Genomic DNA, 8,683 nt, shown 5'->3' with positions numbered 1-8,683 from the left:
AGCCTCTATATGCTGTAAATTCCCTGAAAGTAGGAATTATTTAGGAAATTTATTATATTCTTATAATATTCCTAGCAACTAGTTCAGTGATAGGTGCATAGTAAACATTTGATACACACTTTCTGATTGATTGTTAATTCTAATGCTAATGATGCTGATGTTGTTGATTGTAAGAATGATGATGAGTATATACATTGGACTCTAAGGTCTCTTGTTTACTCTGAAATTCTATGACGTATTTGGATAAAATTTTAATATTTTCAAAGAGTTTTCCTATACATATCTTATGTTATTCTCAACACACCTATTGTATTTAAAGTATGATAATTTTCATTTTACAAAATTTGAAGATGAGGCCCAGAAATATTAAATGACTTGCTAAGCTCACATAGCTATTGAACAGCACAGCAAGAGTTCAACTCTGGCCTTTTTCTTTCCATCTCCAACCTTCTTTCTGCTTAGCATCTTTCTTACAGTTTTTTCATTCCCTACTTTTTACTGATAAATTTTGTATTGCTCTTAACCTTTAAGGGGCTCATCACATTTTTTTAAAATGGAATGCTAATATATATCTGTGTTCAGATAATAGGTGTGAGTTTTGTATATTAGAACCAAGAAGATAACTGTACCTACAAATGACAGGATTCAAAAGGAAAAAGGAAAGGGACTGATTTTAAAAATATTTAAATTTATTGGGCATAGTTACCATTAGAGCAGCTGTGTGGCAGTGGATAGAGTTCTAAGTCTGAATTCAGGGAGACATGAGTTCAAAATGTGACCTTAGACTCTTCCTGTGTAACACAAAGCAAGTCATTTAACACTGTTGCTTCAGTTTCTTCATCTACAAAATAAGCCAGAGAAGAAAATAACACAACATTCCAGTATCTTTGCCAAGAATAACACAAAAAGGGTCACAAAGTATAGAACAAAACTGATTAATGACTATTCAACAATAGTTGCCTTTAAAAGAGTCATCCTGATAGGCTTTCTCTGTATGCTACCAATTCTATATCTGCTCAAATATTTTGGAATTCTGTTTTTAAATTTGCCTTATGAGTCTGTAACTAATTTTTAAAAATTCACTCACTTGCCCTTTCAACCAATACTTTCTGATGTGGACTTAGTGGTGCATTGGGGATATAAGAGAAAAGAAAGAAATTTTTTAATTTTTAAAGAGCACCTGTGAATTTGGGGATCAAAGGTTCTGTCTTTGAATTATGGCTTTAACACTTACTACTCATTTTATTTTGAGCACACTGTGTCCCTTTCTTTGGGCCTTCATTTCCTTAACTTTTGTCAGAAAGCCTGAGAGCAGGCTCATAAACCTGTGCAAGATAGTATGATCCTGAGATTCAAGACAAGTGCCATGCTGGCTACTAGTGATCCTCCACATTCTTCACATCTTCCTTAAGAGAATGTGAAACTCAAGAACCTTAAAGTCATCTTTTGGAACAATGGGTTAGGATAATTGAGCTTCTGACTTATCTTGCTTAAAACTATGCCTCCACATAGCTTCCCAACCACTTCTACACTATAACACTGAATGTATGCACCTCCCTGCCCTATTAGAATTTGTCTTTGAGGGCAACTCAACAATTGTGTAGTTTATTTGTGCCTGTAATCTCACTGTTTACTACAGTGTCTGAAACATAGCAAATGACTTATATAATTTTTTTGTTAATTCACCTGATCATTTAGCCATTCACTAATTTTTCCCCTGAGGCAATTGGGGTTCAGTGACCTTTTCAGGGTCACACAGCTAGGCCCCGTTAAGTGTCTGAAACCAGATTTGAGCTCAGGTTCTCCTGATTTCAGAACGATGCTCTATCCACTGTACCACCTAGTTGTCCCACATTCAATAACTTATATCCAGTTCTACAAGATATTTGCCTTAGCTAAAGATCCTAGTAATAAAGCCAGCAGCTGTTACCAGATACTACCAATACTTGTGTACTGGAAAGTATTAACATTAAACTATTTCAAAGGCTTGTTTCCATCTCAAGGATGGATTTTATTTTGATTAAGGTAAATACTATGAAGAAGATGCTTTATTTCTATTGTTCAATATATCTCTATCACTATTGGTCTTATTAGGCAAGAGCCTAATAGGTCCCCATACCACAAGGAATAGTTTAGCAAACATTCCTTCTTCTATGCCATAACAGTCTGAATATTGAACAAGGAAAAATAAATAAACGCAGAGATAATTTAATTACTATTCTCAAGGAAAATATAAGCTATAGCCTTAATGATTTATTTTGTTTTTGTAAAGAGTCAACAATCATTCAGATCTTTTAGATAAAACAGATTAAGATAAATCAAAGTGTATAATGTCAAAAGAGGGGTTTCTAAGCTATTTTGAGACCTGGAAGCATTGCTAAAATAGTATATTCTATAATAGTTTGAAAGATCATTACATTCAAAAATGATACTTATGTATAAGTCTATAGAACTTAGAGTAGGATGGTAATTAATGTAAGTATAACATAAGTTCCTTGGGTTCAGGGACAATTTTATTTTTATTTTTGTATTTCCAGTGCTTTATTGGGCAGGATGCCTTGAACATAGTAGAAATATAATTAATATTTGCTGAATAGAATTCACTGAAATTAATTGAAAGGACCTTTCCAATGGGTAATGTTACTTTCTTTAAACATATTATTACATATTTATTTAAAATTAAATCTCAAAGAGACTTATAATGTAAAAAGGGATGTTACTATATTATATATATACACATAAATATATTAAAATACAGTATGTTATCATATAGATATATAATCATTAATGTAATGAAATTAACCTTATATAGGTGTTGTATACCCTCAAAAGATAATGGAAGATCAAAGATGAACAGTTTATACATAATAGAAAAGTCTCAAAGGTAGAGCGAGGACATCAAGTGCTATCACTTTTCCTCTGCGTCTTTGGACATTGCCATTTTTGCTATTACCCTGTACCTGAAGTCTGTGCAGATTTTAAGTAAACATTTTTACTGGTTGTCTTCTCCTCCTTGTCTGAAATTCTTTCTCTTTATCTCTACCTTCTGCCCTCCCTGACTTCTTTCAATCCTTAGTTAAAAACCCAACTTCTGTAAGAACTTTCCTGGTCCCCATAAAGGCAAAGACTTCTTTTAGCCTTTCTTCATTATCCTTAGCAATTAGCAAAGTGCCTGGGATGTAATAGACAATAAAAATATATTGACTTGGTGTTTCAGATTGTCACAGAGAAGGTTTGAATTTTATTAGATGAGTATCCAAAGTCCACAGTTAACTTAAATCTATCTGTAAGGAATGCCTTCCTTGTTATTATAGAACTAGTAATCCCAACATCCACTGATTTCTATATCAAAATATTAAGAATTGGTGATTTCAGTGTTGTGAGCAATCCCTCCACTATGATAACAGACAAAGTCTTTACATTATAGAAGATAGTCTTAAGAAACATCTGTGTTAAAAATAACAGTAACTATATTGCCTCCAATTTGGTGAGTTTACATGAACTTAGCTGGGATGATTATCTAATGATAAGCATGATTTTGTATTCTTCTCCTTGTCATGATGAAGCATTCAAAAATGTATTTCATATAGGATACCATTTTTAATGGATGTGGTCTTTTTTTCATAGTTTGCAATCTGCACAATGCAGCTGGTATTCCATCACAAAATATTAAAAAACCCTTAGAATGGTTCCAAATAATTAAGCCTGCACTGTGTATATTTATAAATCAAGTCCATTAGGAGAAAGTTCAGAAATAGTTTTGTATTTTAGGAAACAAAGTTTTTGTAAACCAAAATGAGATAGGTTGCTTATTGGTTCACATAATACAATAAGCGTATCATAAAAAAGAGTAAAGTAGCTTATAAAACCTGTCTGCCGAAGCCAGTGCATCTTTATCAAAAATCAAGAAGTTAATTGTATAAAGATTTGTATTATATAAAGAGCTAAATTTAGAAGTTCTCTAGGGTTGCCTGTGGCTCCCCCTTTCTTTTGTTTTTGGAGGAGTGTCTTGATGTCTCTGTTACTCCTCTCTACTATTGCCTGTCCTTGAGGATTGAAAGGTCTGTCAGTGGTGTATAAAATCTGATACTAGCCACAAAAGTGTGCAAAATGTTTAGAAGTATATGCAGGTCCATTATCTGTTTTTATTGCTTGTGGCACACCCATAATAGCAAATGCTTGTATAAGGAATTCAGTGACCACTCAGACTTTCTCTTTTACTGCTGGTATTCCAAAAGTAAATCCTGAAAAGGTGTCTACCACAACATGGATAAAAAAGACAGATGACCAAAAGATTTATAATGGGTCACACCTATTTGCCAAATTTCATTGGGTCTCAAACCACAAGGGTTCTTCCTTGGAGGGAGCATAGGAGCTTGGAAAGGAAGACAAGCTGTACAGGCTTTTACTATGCTCCCAGCTTCCACTTTTGTTAGTCCAAATTGCAAACATAAAGCTTGTACAGCCTGATGATATTTAGAATGAGATTCTTGGGCTGCCTGAAATAAAGGAGTATTAGCCAAAATAGTTAGAATACTATCTGCCTTTGAATTGCCATAAAAAAATAGGACCCAGAAATCGACTATGAGAGTGAGCATGAAAGATATAAATCTTACCTGGATGCTTTCTCACTTGCTCTTGAAGTTCCTTAAAGAGCTGATATATATACAACTTTAGCAAAGTTGCAGGATACAAAATAAATCCCCATAAATCATCAACATTTTTATACATCCCTAAAAAAATCCAACAGCAAGAGATAAAAAGAGAAATTCCATTTAAAATAACTGTCAATAGTATAAAATATTTGAGAATCTATCTACCAAAGTAGTCAGGAACTATATGAGCAAAACTACAAAACACTTTCCACACAAATAAAGTCAGATCAAAACAACTGAAAAAAATATTAAATGCTCTTGGATAGGTCGAGCAAATATAATAAAGACGAGAATACTACCTAAACTAATCTATTTATTTAGTGCTATACCAATCAGACTCCTAAGTAATCATTTTATTGACCTAGGAAAAATGGCAACAAAATTAATCTGGAAGAACAAAAGGTCAAGAATTTCAAAGGAACTAATAAAAAAAAATCAAATGAAGATGGCCTAGCTGTACCTGATCTAAAACTATATTATAAAGCAGTGGTCACCAAATCATTTTCTATTGGCTAAGAAATAGACTAATTGACTAGTCGAATAGGTTAGGTTCACAGGACAAAATAGTCAATAACTATAGCAATCTAGTGTTTGACAAACCCAAAGACCCCAACTTTTGGGATAAGAATTCACTATTTGACAAAAACTGCTGGGAAAATTGGAAATTAGTATTGCAGAAAATAGGCATTGACCCACACTTAACACCACATACCAAGATAAGATCAAAATGGGTTCATGATCTAGGGATAAAGAATGAGATTATAAATAAATTGGAAGAATATAGGATAGTTTGCCTCTTAGACCTGTGGAGAGGAAGGAATTTGTGATCAAAGAAGAACTAGAGATCATTATTGATCATAAAATAGAAAATTTTGATTATATCAAGTTAAAAACTTTTTTACAAATAAAACTAATGCAGACAAGATTAGAAGGGAAGCAACAAACTGGGAAAACATTTTTTACAGTTAAAGGTTCTGATAAAGACCTCATTTCCAAAATATATGGAAAATTGGTTCAAATGTATAAGAAATCAAGCCATTCTCTAATTGATAAATGATCAAAAGATATGAACAATTTCCAGATCATGAAATTGAAACTATTTCTACCCATATGAAAAGGTGTTCCAAATCATTATTGATCAGAGAAATGCAAATTAAGACAACTCTGCCATACCACTATACACCTCTCAGATTGGTTAGGATAACAGGATAATAGATAATGACGAATGTTGGAGGGGATATAGGGAAACTGGGACACTGATGCATTGTTGGTGGAGTTGTGAATGGATCCAACCATTCTGGAGAGCAATTTGAAACTATACTCAAAAAGTTGTCAATCTGTGAATATCCTTTGATCGAGCAGTGTTACTATTGGGCTTATATTCCAAAGAGAAATTAAAGAAGAGAAAGGGACTTGTATGTGCAAAAATGTTTGTGACAGCCTTTTTTGTAGTGGCTAGAAACTGGAAATTGAATAGATGGTCATCAATTGGAAAATGGCTGAGTAAATTGTGGTTTACGAATGTTATGAAATATTTTTATTCCATAAGAAATGATCAGCAGGATGAATACAGAGAGACTTGGAGAGAGTTGTATGAACTGATGCTAAGTGAAATGAGCAGAACCAGGAGATTATTATACATTTCAACACCAATACTATATGAAGATTACTTCTGATGGAAGTGACCGTCCTCAACAATGAGAGGATCCAAATCAGTTCCAATTGATCAGTAATGAAACGAATCAGCTACAACCAGCAAAAGAACACTGGGAAATGAGTGTGGACTGCAACATAGCATTTATACTCTTTCTGTTATTATTTGCTTGTATTTTTGCTTTTCTTCCCAGGTTATTTTTACCTTCTTTCTAAATCCAATTTTTCTTGTACAGTAAGACAACTGTATGTATGTGTATATATGTATATATACACATACATACACACATATTGTTTTTAATATATACTTTAACATATTTAACATGTTTGAAACTACCTGCTATCTAGGGGAGGGGGTGGAGAGAAGGAAAGGAAAAGTTGGAACAGAAGTTTTTGCAAGGGTCAATGTTGAAAAATTACCCATGCATGTGTTTTGTCAATAAAAAGCTATAATAAAACAAAAAAAGAAAGAAAACTTCCATAGATATTATAGCCTAATTCCAGGGCTCCCGTATCAAGGAGCAAATATTGCAAGCATCCAGAAAGAAATATTTCAAATAAAGTAGAGTCACAGTCAGGATAACACAAAATTTAGCCGCTTCTACATTAAAGGACCAGAGGACTTGGAATATGAAATTCCAGAGAGCAATGGAGGTAGCACTACAATCTATCCAGCAAATTGAGTATTATCCTTCAGATGAAATGGAGGATTTTTAAGCATTCATGACGAAAAAAATTAGAGCTGAATGGAAAATTTAATTTTTAGATATAGGACTCTGGAGAAGCTTGAGGAGGTAATCAAGAAAGTTATATCATAAAATACTTAATATAGTTTACCTATTTATAATCCTACTTGAGAAAATAATACTTGTAACACATTAGAATGTTCTCATTATTATGGCTGGTAGAAGCAGCATGGGTGTGACTGGAATATGAAGGTATATACTACAAACCTCTCAGATTGGCTAAGATGACAGGAAAAGATAATGACGAATGTTGGAGAGGATGTGGGCAAGTGAAACACTGCTACATTGTTGGTGGAATTGTGAAAGGATTTAACCATTCTGGAGAGCAATTTGGAACTATGCTCAAAAAGTTATAAACGCTGCATATTCTTTGATCCAACAGTGTTACTACTGGGCTTATATCCCACAGAAATCTTAAAGAAGGGAAAGGAACCTGTATGAGCAAAAATGTTTGTGTGGCTAGAAACTGGAGATTGAATGGATACCCATCAATTGGAGAATGGCTGAGTAAATTGGGGTATATGAATGTTATGGAATAGTATTGTTTTGTAAGAAATGACCAACAGGATGATTTCAGAGAGGCCTGGAGAGACTTGCATGAGCTGAGTGAAATGAGAAGAACCAGGAGATCATTGTACAAGGTAACAACAAAACAATACAAAGATCAGTTCTGATGGACGTGGCTCTCTTCAACAATGAAATGATCCAAACCAGTTCTAATTGTTCAGTAATGAAGAGAATCAGCTACAGCCAGAAAGAGAATTATGGAAAATGAGTGTGGACCACAATACAGCATTTTCACTCTTTCTGTTATTGTTTGCTTGCACTTTGTTTTCCTTCTTAGGTTTTTTTAACCTTCTTTCTAGATTTAGTCTTTCTTGAGAAGCAAGATAACTATATAAATATATATATATATATATATATATATATATATATATATATATATATATATACATGTATTAGATTTAACATATATTTTAACATTTTTAATTTGTATTGGACTACCTGCCACCGATCCATACCCAGAAAAGGGACTGATAGAGTTTGAACATAGATCAAAGCATTCTCTCTTTCTCTCACTCTCTCTCTCTCTCTCTCTCTCTCTCTCTCTCAATTTTTCTTAAGGGTTTTTTTTTTTTCATTAGGGTGGTAGATCTATGTTTTTTTTTTTTTTCACAACTTGACGTCTATAGAAATATTTTGCATAACTTCATATGTGGTTTCTTAATTGTGGATAGAGATAAGGGAAATAACCTAGAATTAAAAAATCTTAAAAAAAAAAAAACAAATGTAAATTCCCCAATTGATAAGTGGTCAAAAGATATGAACAGACAATTTCCAGATGACAAAACTAAAAGCATTTACAGTTATATGAAAAATGCTTTAAATCACTATTGATAAGAGAAATGCAAATTTAAAAAACTCTGAGGTACCATCTCACACTTTTCAAATTGGCTAAGATGACAGGAAATATAATGATAAATGTTGGAGGGGATGTGAAAAAACTGGGAATATAATGCATTGTTGGTGAAGTTGTGAAATGATCCAACCATTCTGGAGAGCAATCTGGAACATGCTAAAAGGGCTATCAAACTGTGCATAACCTTTGATCTAGGAGTACCATTACTG

The sequence above is a fragment of the Antechinus flavipes genome, chromosome 2 (genome assembly GCF_016432865.1).
Source record: "Antechinus flavipes isolate AdamAnt ecotype Samford, QLD, Australia chromosome 2, AdamAnt_v2, whole genome shotgun sequence".
Taxonomy (NCBI): domain Eukaryota; kingdom Metazoa; phylum Chordata; class Mammalia; order Dasyuromorphia; family Dasyuridae; genus Antechinus; species Antechinus flavipes.
The sequence above is the reverse complement of the archived record's forward strand: the minus strand, read 5'-3'. Positions refer to the sequence as shown.